This window comes from Meleagris gallopavo, chromosome 2 (assembly GCF_000146605.3).
Source record: "Meleagris gallopavo isolate NT-WF06-2002-E0010 breed Aviagen turkey brand Nicholas breeding stock chromosome 2, Turkey_5.1, whole genome shotgun sequence".
NCBI classification, from domain to species: Eukaryota; Metazoa; Chordata; class Aves; order Galliformes; family Phasianidae; genus Meleagris; species Meleagris gallopavo.
Window position 1 is genome coordinate 38,085,880 of NC_015012.2, and position 18,623 is coordinate 38,104,502.

An 18,623-nucleotide genomic window follows, 5' to 3' on the forward strand; every position below is an offset into this window, starting at 1 on the left:
CTACACTTCTCCCCAGCAAAGTCTTTTTTTTTTTTCCAATTTATTGCTTGGAACTTGAACAAATAACATCTTTAAATTCTCTGTTGCCCCACATAAACATGATATGTGTTGCACTATGTTGAATTTTTAAGCCATTAGTGTTTATTTATATTGTATTTCCATATGCTATTAGATTCTCACACTAATGTTGTTCTGAAGTTATTGTGTTGGGCTTTTTTTTTACTTATGCCTTAATATTACAAGTGGACATATTTGCCTAAGAAACTAATGAACAAATGAAACAACAACCAAGCTGAACCTGTCTCATTTCACTTGCAGGTATCTCCATATTACTTAAGTTAGAGAAGAAGCGACTCAAGTAGGCATCCTTTGAGAAGCTTTCTAACCAAAGGTAAGCAAGATTTTTAACCCGTGACAAATATATTTTTGGTGTATCTGTTTTATAGCCCACCTTTTAAGTAAACTGGCATCTGTGTTTCTGTCTGTCTTGATATTTGACATGTCAAAATCTGTATTTCTTATAGATCTGTTAAAATGCTTCTAGATATCCTGAAGGGAATTGCTCATAAAGCTCAGCATACAAGTGAAGTTCAGTCTTTTTTCAAAAATCTGTAGTTTGGCAGGTTGCTTAATATTGGAGCATATGGTATCATCACTAAAGCTACAGTTATCATACAGATGTTATATAGAAGAACTCTTGCATTCCTTAATGCATAGGATAAGCACAGATATATATATATATTTTTAATTATTAAATTTTGGTCATTTGAAAGCTCTTAACCTGGCCTTCCTCTGGAAAAGAGCTGATATGACCCGCAACATGTCACTCTTCTAGTATGTTATGCTAGTGTCTTTTAAGGGCTAATTAAGCTGAGTGTAGAAAGTTCTAAGCCTACAGTTGCCAAAAATTACCTTGATGTGTTCTGTGACAGGAATTATGAGGTGAAGTCATCTTCCTAAGCTCCTAATTCTGCAAGCTCCTTGATCTAGTTGAATTGGGTTGCTTATAGCTTTAGCAAGTCGGTAAGCTTTAGAAACACTTCATGTTTGCTCAGTGCAGTCAGACTGTCATCTGACAAAGGTATGCTCCCTACATCATAGTGAAGAAATAAATAACTTGTTTGGAGATTGAACGCTTTACCTGACAACATGTGTGAATGCACATTTCTGAATAAAAACTGCTTTTGTGTTTTTCTTTTTTATGAAATTGGGTACTTTCAACAATATACAGTCATTTGAGGAATATTTTAATACAAACTTTATCAACTTGATCAAATTCATACTACCTACTATTATCCCACGGATTGTCCAGGATGTTGTAACATAAAGAGGAATCTACCGTATCAATATTTTTTCAGTGATTGACTCTAGCAATCTGGTCACTGTCAGACAATGGTAAATATGTGCTGCAACTGTTCTTGTTTTGAAGAATGGAATATTGTAGTATTGGTAATGGCAAATAGTAGAAGATATATTAGGTATAATTGCGTATGAGTTGAATAAGTTCAGATGAAGAAAATTAACTTGAAGTAAATGCTATGATATATATATGAAATACATGGAAAATAGCAATGTAAGTTTCTCATATTAAAGATAAAGAGAAGTAATGGAGGGTAAAGTAGTTGTAGGTGATGTCTCTTAGAGGAAATAAAATAGTACAAAGCCACAATTTGTCTTATGATTCATTCAATTACGGCCAGTCTAACATAGAGCATATATCAAACATGTATATGAGAAATACAAAGTTGAAGGTAATAACCATTTACAGAATTAAGGTATAGTGATATAATTAAAAAATTTTATAATTCTACATCTTCTGTAAGAGAAAATAAAGTTGTGAAGAGCTTGATTTAAGGGAAGATCTCACAATTTTTGCAAGTTTGCATTAGCACTGAAGTTAATGTGCAGTGGGTACTGGAGGGAAAAATTATGTATTCCTGTTTCTTCTTTCAGTGTAATGGACAGATTTGGTGGGACAGGGAGAACAGATGGGTCCTTTCTTACCTCCCTTCTTTCTAACTGAATAATATTAGGAGGATAAGGTGAATGTGCAATCAAACTGTATCAAAAGCAGAATTAGAATATTTGGGTAATAACTCTGCTTCTAAGACAGCCTCTATAATTTCTTCAGTATTAGTAACTTTATTGCATCTCTGTAATGCAGAGCACAAAATAAATGTATACATTTAGACTTGGGAAAATAAGTAGATACTCTGAGATATTAGTCTATTCTAGCTTTTTTTTTCTGATTAATGGTAAAATTCAAATGCTGGGTTTTGTACTATTAAGTTCATTTTATGTAAACAAATCATGTTCTATATAATTATAAGCAAATTATATTAAATGACTCCTGACAGTGCGTTCCTTCAAATTTCTTCTATTTCCCGTATATTCAAGTATTCAAGTATTATATTCAAGTATTCAAGTATTATACTTCTGCAGTAAATTAGTGTTCCATTACTGTTCTCTTCCATACTTCCTGTGTAAAAGATAATTACTGAAGCCAATCAAACTTCTGTTCTTACTTTGAATGTTTCTTCCCAAAATATTCCTGTATTGGGGTGGGAAAATAAGATAAACAGAAGCAACTTTTCTTTTTTTGTTTCTAGATAGGTCCCATTTGATTTCAACCCTTCTAGGATTCTGTTATACTCTAAATAAGAAATAATTGTAAGAAGCACTAACTGATCACTTAAGACATACAATATAATTTTGGTGAGGTTCACTAAAATTACTAATCAGGCTGGATTAATGTGCAAGTTAATAATAAGATCTCTGCTGTTTTAATTTGTTTTGTGCTGTCTGTTTTGCAGAGGGCATAGGGAAAAAGGAAAGAGCAGGTTGAATTTAAGGAAAGAAGATCTAAGATGAATTGCTAAAGAGTGATAACTTTTAGAAGGGAAGGGAAAGAGGAGGCTATTCTTAAAAATTGGGTGCAATTAATATAGAGTTGTCTTAAAGCCCTCCATAAATTTATTTTCTGTAAGCAAAAGGCTGATGTAACACTAGTGCAAACTAAATTGATCTAAGAAGGAACATACTACACCCTAGTAGCTAAATACAAAGAATTGAAAGAAAGTTCTTGGGAGAAGAGGAGGAGGGAAAAAAAAAAGAAACCAAAAATGTAAGAATGTAAGCCATCTTGATCTCTTACTTTATACAATTCCTTTTATGAAATAAATTAGAATATATATTTTTATTTCATACAAAGTGAAGGATTATGATAAATTAATTGAAGTCCTTTGTTTTTGGCTCTTGCAAAAAGTCTAAAGAAATATTTGAAGTAGTGAAAAATTAATGCAAATATGTTTGAAAATCAACTAAAAAATAGATCAGAAACATATACTATGAGTCTATTTTCAGTTGTTACCAGAACTGTGCAGTATGAAGGGGTAGGTTAAAAATAATTACATGTTTTTGAAGGAGAGACTTCTCTGAGAAGGTTGGAGAAATGAAGTATATAACAGAATGAGTAATGCAAGAAATGAGAAAATGAGAATTTGAAAAAGGTTCAGGGAGAGCCAAGCGCCATCTACGATTATGAAGATGGTGAGGAATGTAAAGAACAACAAAAACAAAAAGACTAGTTTAAGTACGTAAGTAGTGAAAGGAAAGCTAGGCTTATTAATTGAACTGGGAGATGACAAAGGTCTGGGAATAATAAAGGCCACAGAAGAAACTAAGATTATCAGTACCTTCTTCACCTCTGTTTTCACTGATAAGCATGGCCTTCAGATATCCCAGATCCTTAAGAATGGAGGCTAAGCCTGGAATAAGAAAGACTTACTGTTGAAAGAGGAGGATTATGGTAATGAACACTTAATCTGGATATCAAGAAATCTATGGCATTGATGGGATGTATCCACAAGTTCTGAGTTGATGGCTGATAGGAGTGTAAGGGCATTCCGATTTTCTTCAAAATATCATGGCAATTTAGAAAAGTTCCTGAGGATTGGAAGAGAGCATGAATCACACCCTCCAGGAAGGATCTGGAGAAGTGCAGGCTGGTTAGCCTTGTCTTGATCGCTGCGATAGTGAAAGAATGTGTAATCCTGTAAGTAATTTCTAGATAAAGGGCAATAAGATGAATGGGAATAATGACCATGGATTTAAAACGGGGAAGTCATGCTTAACTCACCTGATAGCCATCTCATCACAGAAGAATGGCTTGGTGGATGAGAAGAGGAGCAGTAGATGTTGTCTACCTTGATATCAGCAAGGCTTTCCAATTTGTGTCTTGTCTTATCATCATAAGCAATCTGTATGGGCTGAAAAACAGACAGCGAGAGGGACTGAAAGACTGAAAACTGGCTGAACTGCCATCTCAGAGAGTTGTGATTAGCACTACAAAGTCCTGCCAAAGGCCAGTCACTAGTGGTGTACACTATAGATTGATGCTGGCTTCAGTATTGTTTAACATTTTAATTAGTGATCCAATTGATGGGTTTGATTGCATACTTAGCATGTTTGTTGATGATACAAAACTCGGAAGAATGTCCAATACCCCAGACGTTTGTGCTTATTGCACATGGTGGATGTTCTTATCAGTGTATACAAATACCTGATGAGGCAAATCAAGAAGGGGAAACGCAGTCCTTGGTAGAGTCAAAGCAATAGGACAAGAGAGAATGGGTGGAAACTGAAATACGTGAAATTCCATCTGAGCACTGTGAAGGCTCTCAGGTACTGGAACAGGCTGTTAGGATAGTCTGTAAGTTTTCCATCCTTGAAGGTATTTAAAACCTGACTGCGCCCTGACCTGTGGTTCTTTGTAACTTGCTGTAACTGATTGTCCTTTAGTAGGGGTGTTGGCCTAGATAATCTTCAAGAAGTCCTTCCAACTTCACCTACTCAGTGATTCTATGTCATTCTGTGACAGTTCATAAGGAAAGGGGAAACACTGTATATTTTTGAGGCAGAAAAAAGTTAAAACACACTGATACATTCCATGATTTTAAAAGATTGTCTGGGTCACAAGGTTACTTGCAATTCTTTCTTTGGTAGTCAAGTTGCAGGGATAATGCTTAAGCCACTTTTCCCTTGATTAGGAAGTTTAGGTGAAAAAGTAATAAGAGAAAAGATACATTTCTCAGGCTCAGCTCAATGTTTGGTGTTTTGTTGTTATTTTTTCTTCCCTCCCAGGGGGGAAAAAATGGAGGTTTTGGAAGTATTTTTCAGGATCTAAGTGAAAAGAACAAAGATCAATTTTGATCTTGTGAAACTGACTGTGCTATAATGTTTTTTACCCTGTCTGCAGGGTGTCTAAGTATTTGTTTGGAATAAGTTCTAGTCCTTATCTTTCATCTTAAAATACCAATGATGTGATACAGATTGGCCTCTTGTCATACTTGGTCTTCTCTTAGTTACCATATCGCACCCACTCTCTATCTAAAAAATGCAGACAACTTAAAATTTCTTTGCAGGCTGACTTGGTCTGCTTATTAACCTGGCATGCTCTGAACCCTATTTGTGAAGACTGGAGTGAGCGGAGATGGGGTCAGGGAGGGTAGAGGAGGTGAGGAAGTATCTAGTTTCAAAAATAGAAATCTCACAAGTATTTTTTCTTTCTTAGGCCTGTAGAAAGTCACTGGTTTGCTCTGAATGATACTTCATAGTTTTTACCTGCTAGACTTGCAATTTTGTCTTGCCTTCTAATGCCATTTAGCCTAGTAATTAGATTTGCTTGCCAGATTCCTCATCTTGAATGTACTGTGTAATCTGTCACGTATATCAGCCAAGATGAGTGGGAGAGGGAGTGCTACAAAAGTTCCCCTGATACTCTACTTCATCTGCTGTCACCTTGTACACAATTGGTTTTGTTTGAACATACTGCAAATGGAGGAAGTGATATGAATGGCTAAAAATCACACTTCAGGGGGAAGGGAGGAAGAAAGAAAGGATGATTTTCTTCATAAATTTCTTGAGATTTCTTTGTTGTCATACATGAAAGTAAATGTTGGACAACATCGGGAGGGGCAGGGCTACATGCCAGCAAATGCTGAGGATCAAAGTCTGCTGTAGCAACAAAGTTTTCCTAAAAATATAAACTAAATTTTTTAAACATTTTTTTTGAAGTGGTTATTTATAAGATGGGCAGGAAAACGTTTCCATTTCATATACTTTTTGTTAAACGTCTATACTAACTGCCTCCTTAGAAGAAATGAGGAGTTGAGCTGATTCTGTATGTGGCATGTTTGTTGTTTTTCTACAACCTCCAAAAGACAAGTGATCTTCATTCTTGTTAATGATGATAACAGCTAATTATGTTCAAGAGGCTGACAGATTAGATACACTATTTCTACATTCCTTAATTCTTCAGTTGGCTTCAAAGTACCATTCACAGATATTTACTTACCACTCAACGATGAGTGTTCTGCCTGTAACATGTTTAGAAGTTAGATGCAAATAACGTGATTTTGATTTTTGACTGACTTTTTTTTTTTTACAAGAAGATAATGTTTCTTGCTCATTTTAAAATTTAGAATACACTTGTAAACATGCATATATATTTTCTGTTTTGTTCTTGTCAAGACTTTTTAAATTTTGAACGTCAAATGCATCTGCAGGTTTAATTCAGAACCTATCTTCTAGGGAGCAAATAAATTGATGTCATGTTTCAGCCCTCTTGCTTTACATATGCTAATTATTAGATTACATTTGGCAGTTGGTGGTTTTATATAGAGGAAGAGGAAGTGTGAGTATTAAATGACAGCTTTGCAGCTAACTCAGTTTTCAGGGCAGCCAGTGTTTAATGGTATTTTTAGGTTTAGTAAAGTAATCTTGGTTCTTTTATTTTGCCTTTGATACGCTTTGAAACACGGTAAAGATAAATGAATTATTTTGTTTTTCTTGAAGGAAAAAGTGTAGCGTGTGTAACCTTGATAGATTCTACGTTACTAAAGTGCAGTGGTTTTGGATGAAGAAGAAAGGAAACTTGTACCGCTACACTATAGCAAATTGTTGGGATTGTCATTCTGTATCGAGGTAGTGAAGTGATCTAGTTAAAAACTTAACAGCTAAGTGTAATTTAAGCTTTCTTTTTTCCTTTGTTAAAACTATGAAAGTATAAACGTGAAATATAAAAACTGGCATACTGAAGTTACATTGTAGCTGGCAAGTCTGCTTTATGAATTTTAAAGATAATTTTGTCTTTAAACTCTGTTTCTATTCCTGTTGTCATTGTATTTGTTATTAAGCTCACCCAGGAACTTAAAATAGCTAAACCACACACTGAAGCAGAGTGGAGGATTCTGCGAGGAGCTGTAAACTTTGTTTCTAGAACTATATACTGAAGTAATTATTTCATCATTGGAAACTTGGCTTTCTTGATTTAATAGAATTGAATTAAAGCACATTTTGAAACAGACATATTCACGACATACAGGAACATTGTCACAGTTGCCTTTGTAACAGCTGCAAGTCTACAGGCTTTTTAAGGCTCAGGGAAGATATAACTGCGGCTGTACTTCTGGGGTGAAAAATAAAAAGTGAATACTGTATCTTGATGTTACAGTGATGCAGAGCATGTCTGACAACTTTTCATGGATAAATAGTTTCTTCTAATTTTTTTTAAAGTCAACATCCAGTGCCTTTGAGTTCAAGTAGTTTAAAACTTTATTTTAGGAAGATTTTGTAGAAACAAAACACAATAAAAATTCTGGACAGACAGGAGATACTTTGATTATGGTCACACAAGGTTTAGATTTTTTTTGCAAAGTGTTATCAGAAATAGCATATTTTAGAATACTCAGAAAAAAGTGGAACTTCATCTGTGAAGGCTTCATACCTTGCCTCCCTTCTTTGTGAATATCCACTTGAAGTGAGTGCTTTAGTATTAATCTGTTTGATGTATGTATTTTATGTGTGGATTGGTTTGTTTTTTAAATCTATTTTATGAGGTATGAATAAATCTTAACTGAACTTTTTATTTTGCTGGAAAAATCATTCCTTCATTAACCTCAGTGCTATCTGCAAACAAAATGGGTGGGGAAAAAGAACTGGTGAGTATGTTCTTTTGGGAAATGCATTCTGTTGCATGTCCCTTATCTGCTACATGCTCATAGCTCTTCAACTCTTCCTTCTTTGTTTCTGAGTTTGTGCATTACTTCCTTTTCCCTTTCCCGAGCAGCTGTTTTTCTTTTTTTCACCCGTAGTAAAGCTACAAGGTTGCTTGTGTGTAGTCTATGTGGTTGCAAAAGAGGAAAGAACTGAGCTCAGCTAACATATGCAACCTTCTTGGCCGTATTGCTACATAGATTTATATATGCAATGTATTATATGCATGTGTTCATATACCTCCTACCCTGAGGGACTTGAGCAATCCAGTCTTGCTCGTACTCCGTGTATGGCCTAGAAACTGAGTGGCTTTGGATATTGCATAGATATAGAGACTGAGAGAAATGCTACTAAGGAAATGTTAATTTTAGTCAGCAACGATTTGATACTGTCTAATCCTTTTTTAAAAAAAATTTTCTCTAGCAATTCTTCTTATTGTTAACACATCTTCCCCACTTCTCCCAATTCTATACCTTGACTTTTCATACGTATGTACTTAGGTTTCTATGTGATAGATTGTTGTTTTAAAAAAGTAGTTTTATTTATGTTTTTGTTGCTTTTACATCTAAGTGTCTGCTATGGCTAGAATATACTTAATGTCTCCTTTCAGTCACTGATAACTATGGTGATCATCATGTAGTCATCTACCTTCATTATTTTAATTTGCATATTAGCATATGAACTCTCTGCCCTTTTAAAAAGTTACATTTCTATCAAGTATTTATCCCAGCAACTGTCCAACTACGTTGGGTATACTACTCTGCAAAGATGTTACTAAAATAGTTTTATTGCATGTTTTCTTGCCTACTATGGAGGGAAAGAGCTAAGCACTATGATAACAGATATTTCTCTATTTATGTTTAAGTTACAAGAAGTAGTAAAATTACAAATAAGGTCTTCCATTCTCACAAAGTAGATTTTGATTCTGATTCATGTTTAAAGAATCTTTCCGTTGACCACATATGTGGTCTTAAATGTTATTTGTTCCTTCTCTAGAAATATAAATTTCCAAAATAATATGGCATACATGTTAACTACTCAGACTCAGTATCTACTTTTGTTGTTGTGTCTATAATTAAGTGTGGAAGATAGCTTGAACTGGGAAGAAAATGTTGTGTTTTTTTCTATTACATTAATATTTAATTTTCAAAGTGTTCACGTATTTGATGAGAATGAACTGGAGATCTGTCAAACATTTTTGCCTTTCCTCTTCAGAGGATTGCTTGGTAGTTATGGTATTTCACTAGACTGTTGATTGCTGAGGTTCAGTCTTGTAGACTTTTTGCAGTAAAGGTTTAATTTCCTTCTCTGTTTCATATAGAGAAGTGAGGACTTATTTCTTACTGGAATATTAATGATATTTCAACACAGTGGGAATACATAGTTACTGATGTAACTTAGAGAAACTGAATATTGGATAAACCTTACTCTTTTTTTTCTTCCCTTATTATATATATAAAGCAAAACTGCTTTCTAAAATGTGAAACAAAGTCCCCACAGAAACAACCAGACAACCCCAAATTTAAATTTGGTTCCTTGTAGATTGAATGAACCACTGTACAAGTCAACTTGTTTGCATAATATTTCAGAGTAGGATAGGAAAATGTTCAGTGCATTGTACTTTGTAGCTGCTCTGGATAATCATTTCTGTATTTATATCTCAGTTCTACAGTTTTCCATAAAGCTGCTTTTTTCCAGTTGACTCAGAATTTTTATGCTAATGTGTATTCTTTCATCAATCTCTTTACAAATGTCACTGAGGTTCTGTAGAGCTCAATGGAAACAATGCCAGCCTTGTTTAGCTTAAGCACAATATGCTACCATTGTAGTATTGTCCAACTTTTTATGTGCATATCAGAATGAGATGGAATTCAGTGCACCATGCAAACTAATGTTGGCTCATTTTGTGTGTAGAAACAATTAACTGTATATCTCAAATTGCATTCTCTTTTTTGTGCGAGTGCATTTTTTAAAATTAGTTCCAAATGCTGTAATGAACTTGTTGCTCTGGTGCTTGCTTAATAAAAATTAGGTTTATTCGAATTTATTTTAATCTTAATTTAATAATCTTCATTTTTATAATCTTAACAATTAAGACTCAACAATACTAATTTGAGCTATACACTATGTGAGCACTGACTGTGGTCTTGTTCAACATCATCAGTGACCTGGACAAAGGGATAGAGTCCATCTTTAGGAGTCTGCTGATGATGCTGAGCTGGGAGGAGTAGGTGATGCACCAGAAAGCTGTGCTGCCATTCAGTGAGACCTGGACAGATTGGAGAGTTTGGGAGAGAGGGACGGGGATAGGCTCAACAAGGGAAGTGCAGAATCTTGCAACTTGGGAGGAATAACCACATGCATCAATACAGGTTAGGGGCTTACCTGCTGGAGAGCTCTGCAGAGAAGGACCTGGGGGGCCTGGTGACAAACAGGATGGCTGTGAGCCAGCAGTGTTCCCCCATGGCCAAGAAGCCCAATGGGATCCAGAGCTGCATTAAAAAGATCATGGCCAGCATGTTGAGGGAGTAATCCTCCCCTTCTGCTCTGTTCTGGGAAAGCCGCATCTGGAGCACTGAGTCCAATTCTGGGCTCCCCAGTTCAAAAAATGTAGGGATCTAGAGAGAACCCAGTGGAGGGTCAAAAAGACAATCAAATGCCTGGAACATTTCCATATGAGGAAAGAGAAGGCTGAGAGCTGATCTTATCAATGCTTATAAATATCTAATGGGCAGGAGTCAAATGGGGCAAGGATTTTTTTTTTGTGGTACCCAGTGACAGGACAAAGAGCAACGGGTGAAAAGTGGAACAGAAGAAGTTCTACACAAATGTACAAGAGAACTTCTTTACTGTAAGGGTGATAGAGCACTGAAGCAGGCTGCCCAGGAAGGCTGTGAAATCTCTTTCTCTGGAGATACTTAAATTCTGCCTGGACACTTTCCTGCTCAACCTATTATAGGGAACCTGCTTTAGCAGGCGGGATGGACTAGGCAATCTCCTGAGGTCCCTTCCAACCTGTATGATTCTATGATTATATGATCCTTAATATTAAAAGAACTGCTTCATGAAGATGGCTTGTAGTTGGTTTGGGTTTTATGCTTTCTTTGTAGCTTTTAATTGCTCTTCTTACAAAATCAGTTCTCACTGTGCCCTAAGACATTAAATTACTGATGTGTTTTTAAAATTTAACTAACTTACTGTATTTTCTTAAGTAGCTGTAAAGAAATTAATTGGATTCTTTTCTTATTTCCTGGTGATTTGACAGGTATGTCTGGCAAAATGTATGGCCTTGTGACAGCCATAATGTTAACTGCTAGTAAGGCTCTGAAAGGAAATTATATTCCTGTAAAATACACAACAGGAAAATAATTATTCTCTTCTAAAATTCTACTTTAACTTTTCTGCATATAACAGTCTCATCTCTTACGAGCAATTGATTGTAGACTAGTTTGTTCAAGTCCATTTGAAAAGGTTATACGCCTTCATCTGAAGTGGGATAGGGGAGAGGCCAGGGTTTGTACTAGGGAAATGGGGAAAGGTCACTGTTTTACCTGAGAAATGTGATGATAGATCTTAATTTTCTGCAAAGTCTAATAAATTGGTCTACTACTACTTGCTATGGCTAATCTTGTTGGTTCTATCAAACTGACTTTCAAGCCTATAGAAACTTTTGTTACCTTATTGCATGGATATATTTGTGCTTATTTAATTGTTTTGTATTTTTTAATACATATGAGCATTTATTTGTTTAAAAATGGGGATAAGACAGCTGAGTGTAGTCTGTAGAATATCTGTTTAAATCACTCACTTCATAATTTACCTTAGATCAAGATTTTTTTTTTGTGCCATACGTAACGGTGATACTAATATCCAAAGCCTTTTATAAGCAATTTATAATTTGTTGACAAATGCAGTGGCAATTCACTTTGGGGATGAACATTTCTCTAGATTATAAAGAAAATAGAATGTGATAATGTTCTGAATTTGGGAAGAGTGAAGGGGTCTATTGTTCATTTTACTGATAAAGGTAGTAAGTCTGAATTGAGAAGGGAAAGGAATTCAATCTCATCAGGATGTTTCAGAAATGTAGTTTGTGTAATAATCTTATATGAGCTTTCTAAGAGTCAGAAGCTTAGCAAAAGTGACTGTTCCTTTTAAAGCTCTTGATTTTTGAAATAATTCTGTCATTTCTGCAATGTAAATGTGTTGTGGAAGAGAGAAATATGCACTGATACCAAGTAAAAATGCAGTTCCAGAAATCTGCAGTCTCTATGAATGAAACAGTTTGTTGGCTGAACAGAAACTTTGTGCTAAATTGAGGCCAATAATAAAATTCAAAAACAGATTTTTTTTTGCAGTGCTTAAAGTTCATAGCTACGTTTGTGCAGGAATGATTTGGATCAGTTAATTATACCCTCCTATTTTAACACTTTCATTTACATGATGAGCAGAACTTGATAAAACAAATGTAAAATTCAGTGTCTGAATTATTGGATGAGGAATTATGTAATCTGAATTTTAAAAGCAAAAAAAAGGACCTATAAATGTGAACCATTCCAGATAAATGTGGAATTTAATTCATATTCCCTATGCCTGATAGTGAATCACATTTGTATTGTTCGTATCTTTCAGTAGTATTCAGTTAGTATTAATCTATTTAGATATATATTTAAAGGTAAGTTACTGAAACTGTCAAATACGGGAGTTTATTTTCCCCTCATCTTCTGACTCGTTTATAAGGTCACTAAGCTACACAATTTGCTAATTACTGAAATATTTTGGTAAGTCATCTTAAAGTGTCTTCAAAAAGTATCTTAAAGTCATCTTTATCCAACAAATTTAGGGACATGATAGCAGAGTTATGAATGTCTGAAACTATCATCATTTCATCCCATAAGAGATTTTTTACAGGATCCAAAGAAAGAGATAAGCCTTGGAGTTGGGAGGGTGGAGGGCAAAGTAGAAAGATTCCTGTATTGTTAAGAACATATTTTTAAGACTACATTTTAAAGGCTAGTTTACTCCATTCTCCTCATACTAAGAATCAAGACAGGCTTATAGATGTTCTCTTTAAAGTCTCTTAAGCAGGAAGGAATATGAAATTGACTCTTCCTTAATTCTGGTCACAGTGACTCTGTCAGAAAAATATGTGTACTGTAGAGAAGTCTTCTGTTTAGAAGAGCCAGGAAGGTGAGGTCTTGCTCATCTGGCTCAAAATTTCTGAAATATGTTTCCAAACTATACTTTTGAAAACACTTATATTGTTCCTATTTAAAATGAAAATATATAGCAAATTTTTGCAGCAGGACAATTCATGATAATTCTTTGTCACATACTTTTCCCTAACAAACTAAAGGCAAAATTGTAGAGCAATGTCAGAGACAGATAAAAGATAGCTAAATTGCTTGTGTTTTTTAAAGGAGCTAGAAGGTAGATAGGATGGTGTGGGATGTAAGACATTTTTATTTAAAACTTTCATTTTACTAAAATTGCTTTCAGTTATACTCTGAAGTCTCATCAATAACTTTATTTTTCAGTTTGAGAGCAATTTGATTCCAGATAAGATATCAAATGATCACTGTACAAGTGGCATTGACTTTTTATCGTTCTTAAGTTGTACTGAATTTCAGTGGACTGCTGAGAGATCAAGGGCAATATTCTGCTAGGAACTCTCTCATTTGTTACTGTTCTTCTGTTTGCATTTAGGTTTATGTGAAAAGGTTTCCTTCATTGTAAGAGATCTGTGACTGTTAAAGTTGCCAAGTTGTTTGGTAACTAAGATTAAACTAAATTATTTTGTTAATATTATGCAATCTGCTTTCCAAATTTACATTGTAAGATTAAAATCAAAATTGTTTTTACTTTCTAAGATTGTATGAATTAAGTGTATTCCAATCATCATAGATTTCAACATCCTTTCTTTCTGTATTTAATTTGTTCTTTTGATTAGATTGAAATGACAGAAGAAATTGTATGTTCTCAGTAAGAATTTATTTAAAAACTCTTAATATATGGTGATGTGCAATGTTACTTCAGAGTTCATGAGATCATACTTGTTGATATTTGAAACTACAGAGCCCGGGTCAATTGGAAAGTGTGTGAAATTGGCCAGTAGTATTTCAGTTTATGCCACCTCACAGTTCATACCAGTCAATAAAGAACCAAGTTTCCAATTAAAAAAAAAAAAAAAAGTAATCAAGATAAAGATGAATGTTTCTAGTTCTATTTAAAAACTTTATTTTAATCAACTGCTTCATTCTTCACTGCTGAAAATAATTCTAAGCTATGATATCAAAGCCATTCTATTGCCAAATGACATGACATAAAACTACTTTTTCCTGTTTTACTGCCTTGGAAACATGAGGAATAGAGCAGAAGTTAGTATTTCTATTTTTCATAAAAATATGCCCTTTTATGTGCATTCTGTACTCTCTTTTTAGTGAAAATTTTAGATCTGTTCCACACTACATGTTTAAATTTTTCAATAGTCCACCTGTCATCATGGACAATAGTCAACTTTTTTATTATTAATTAATAAAGGTGTACTTGTTTTTTTTTTTTCAATGTTGTAATCTTTTGTGTTGGGCACGATTATTCAGATTTTTCCTTTACTTTAAAGAAGTAGGCCTAAGGTCCTTTTTCTTTTCTTTCCTAAAAATGTGCTAACTTGAGTTTATAAAACTATGTTTATCCACTTTGTAATTGCCTACCTCTCCAGAGGTTTCAAAGTATCAGAAAAAGTGCTGTTAACAACAGGAGGTCGCTGTTTGTGCTGCATGAATTGAATTGAAGTAACGCTGAAATTACTTCTAATTTGTGGAGCCAACTCAGCTCCTGAAGAGTACCTAGGGCAAATGTCTGCAGTTGCCGCTAGTAATTACAGATAGCTTTTCATCCAACCCGAGCTGATGGTGAGCTTACAGCCCTTCTAACAGGAGTCACAGTCTAAAAAAAATTTCGAGAAACTGTGTGTTCGTTATTGTGAATATTCATTTGATGATACCTGGGTAGTAACAATATGAAGCTATAGAAGAACTCCTTGTGCTTGGCTACACTCAGAGACACATTTGTTTCTTTAGGCAGCACTGTTTGGTGACAGGTGACGTAGGCTCACTTATGTGTACTTGGGAATGTTGAGCCAATGCAATAGGTCTAGCAGAAGAAAAGGGAGTTAACATTGTTTTTGTGTGTTTCATTGAGACACTGCAGTATGTTTGAGGAATTATTAGATGATGCATAGATTCAGAGTGGCTGTGTAGTGCATTTGCAGTATGATAGGTTAGGAACATGCAGCCAAGTGGTAAGATAGGAACAGAGGATTATCCTCTGTGGTCATGAGTTGTAAGGTTTTCCTATGGGACTTCTCTAGATCATCACCAAAAATAGTATTGTGTTTTTTTTTTTTCTAGAACCATTTTTTTTTTTCCCCCAAAAGAAGCTGGAATAATTGTATTTGTGTGAGCTGTTAATATATCTAGGAATTGGAATACTAAGGAAGAACTTTGTGTAGCATCAGGTAGCTTTGTTGCATGACAACTCAAAGAACCAGAATGTGTTTTTTATACTTCATACGCTACACCGATCTTATGACAAATTTAAACAATGCTTATGTTTAGCAAAGTTTTTAAGGTTTTATTTTAATTTTTGCATCTCTTTCAAGTACTGTCGTGCAGTATTTGCTCACAGGGCATAAAATAACAGAAGTAATAATGTAATTTCATAGAAATTGAATGTTAATGTAACATGCAGATATTCTGCTCTTCCCATAGCTTTATGTGGGTGGTAGACAGATGGGTGGAAGGATTGTCTGTGTGGCAGTTTAAGAACTGATGGGCAGCTTCTCAATACTACCTGTAAGCGTTGTTCTTGTATATATGAGCTAATCTTAAAAAGGTGAACATTTTGAGCCAGTGCGAGAAACTATATGGGGACCTGTAAGATGATGTGTCCAATTCTCATGAACATCAGCAGACCAAGAGGTCAAATTTCCTCAGTTACTACTTGGAAACTTTGAATCCAGTCTGTAATATCTGTTTCTTTTGGGCAGTCGCACACTCACTGATGATAATTTGGTAAAATAGAAAATGTTTTTTTGGAATTGATTAGGGATTTTTTTCCTCTTACTCAAGGTATTCCATTGTTTTCTGACTAGCAGTGGCTTCGTACATTTTCAGAGCTCTTCTGAGTACTCTGTCAGAATTAGAAACCTATTTTATGGAGTAGGCAACTTAATAATTTTGTTTTGTTGTTGGTTTGTCTTTTTACTGAGTGGACAATCCAGCCTGATTTTGTGTTTCACTGTAGTGACTGTAGACCTATGAAAAATGGAAATGTTTCATAAACTGTTGGGGCACATTGACTTGTGAAACTCAAAACTTGCGATCTTTTTCCTTACTGAACAATTTATTTTTTCCCAGTACTTGACTCTTTATTCAAATGAAGTCCAGCCTCTGAACCTACTACCAAATTTCTACTCCCAAGTGTGAAATACCAGTCAAAATGTTAACTTCTTTCTTATAAACTTCTCATTAATAGCCCTTTCTCCAGAGATGCCAAGGGTCTTCAGGTCCAGTATTCATTATTTGATTCAGAATAATAGAAAGCAATTAAAAGCAGTATGTGAAAATAGCTTTACGAACATCCCGCAAATGGTTTGAGAAACCTAGAACATGTATTTTCTACAGAAAGTATATAAGAGTGCTACCATGTTCAATGAGAAGTCTTAAAACATTTACGTATTTTTTGTTTGAACTCATTCTGTATTCCTGCAGATTTAAAATTCAGACTATTAACTTCACTTTTTACAGTTAATTATATTATCTAACTACTTGTAATTTTTCTATCATATCATTTTGTCTGCAGAAATTTCTTATATGTTGAGTGCGAAAGCTCTCTTACTGTTACTTTTGGAATAAAACTAGACGGGACATTTCTTAATAGTCTATTTTTTCTTTTTTCTGATTTTTACCTGTGCCTGCTGCTGCTCAGTGTTTTTCTAATGGAATTTCAATACCACTTATTGCACTGAGCTAGAATAATAAGAAAAATTGATACTTTAGGACATGATGATTAACTCTGGAAATAGGTAGAATGTATTTTTCTTGTTTCAGAATAATGAAATACATGTCCATTATTTCTTAAATGGTGATGTGCTTTTTTTCTGCCAGTGTTTTACAACAATTGTATTGTGAACTTTTAACTACTGTATTTGGTAGTGTTTATGAGCAACCTGAAAGTAACAAGTTTACTTTGAAATGTATTGCATGTAATACATTCATTTCTTGATTATAACGTGAATATTCTCCTCTATAATCACCAGCTAGCCAGTTTACAGATGCAGAATTTTCCTTGAAGCATTATCCCGACATGTAAAATTGTCAAAACCTCATTGTCATGCAGCAGGTTATTCAGCAACTAGTGACTTTCTGTTTGCATTATGCAAATGATTGCTCACTAGAAGGTAGTAGTCCTTTTCCTTGTGTTTGAATGATCAAAATGTGGTGTACAAGTCCTGTCTTTTTTCTAAGCTTTGCCTCTGAAAATGATTTAGTACGTTTGTTTTTTACCAACAGGATTATCATAGTGTTTAGTGTCCTGTACAATAGGGCTGGCATATGAGGGTCCTGTTGGATCAGGACCAAGAAACATTCCCTGCCTTTGGGGGATTATCCAATTTAAATGAGAATACATGCCTTCAAGCAGCAAGGGGCAATTCAGGAAAACACGAACATGTGACCATTTCTGAGCCTGTAGATGTCATTGTTTTTATGAAGGAACGAAGGATTCTGATGTTGTGCAGCTTGCTTGAGGAGACCATTGAAAATGACTTCTATCTGGTTTTGAGTGAAGCTTGCTGAAGTAAATGTTTTAGTTTTGTAACTGAAAGTTCTTCTAAAAGATTAATCATTCGTGCTCTAACCTGACCTCTCTTATGAAGTCGTTTCTAGTGATTGAGGCAAAATACATGCCATAAGCAGCTTTTTACTTCTATTTTGGAAGCTCCTTAACTACACTGGCTTGAAGTATTATACAAAATTTACCTGAATTATCTGCTGTCTGATATTTCTGGTTTGTATCTGTATCATTATGTATTAAAGAATCTTCATTCTAAAAATAAAAATAAAAAAACCTGAAATAAATATTCTGTATTACTGTTTTTTTTTTTTTAAGGATAAAGATATTTATGAGGAAATTCTAATCACTATGAAATGTTGCAGGCAGAGAGATAAGTATGTCTTAATACTTTAAGATATGGAAATATCTTACAGTCATCTAGTCTGCCATACTTCTATCCTAAGGAGATAATATACATAAATGTGAAATGTGTTCCAGATGTCATTTTAGTCTCCCTGTAGAAGATAGATTATTTAATGTTCAGTAAGCAGAAGGGTTTTTTTTTTTCCTGTACTTTGACATGTAGATTTATGAATGGAAAGAATGAAAGGGAACAAAGACTCTTTGGTGTTTTCTGTTTATTTAAAATTTGCACTGATAGAAGAACTTGACTGACAGATAGGTAGCTTCTATTTGCAATTAACAAAGAGTCACTCTGCCCAAAAAAAAAAAAA

The 18,623-nt window shown here is 34.5% G+C and overlaps 1 protein-coding gene across 4 annotated transcripts in view; it reads left to right on the forward strand.

Moving 5' to 3' along the window:
- Positions 1-296: 296 nt before the first annotated feature.
- SIPA1L2 (signal induced proliferation associated 1 like 2) overlaps positions 297-18,623 on the forward strand; it is a 109,158-nt gene continuing 90,831 nt past the window's right edge. For 3 of the 4 annotated variants that reach the window (XM_003204027.4, XM_010707008.3, XM_010707010.3), the window contains exon 1: positions 298-391. The gene's annotated coding sequence lies outside the window, so the exon portion shown is untranslated. Of the gene's footprint in view, positions 392-18,623 lie in introns of all 4 variants that reach the window. The other variant, XR_792520.2, reaches the window with a different exon arrangement.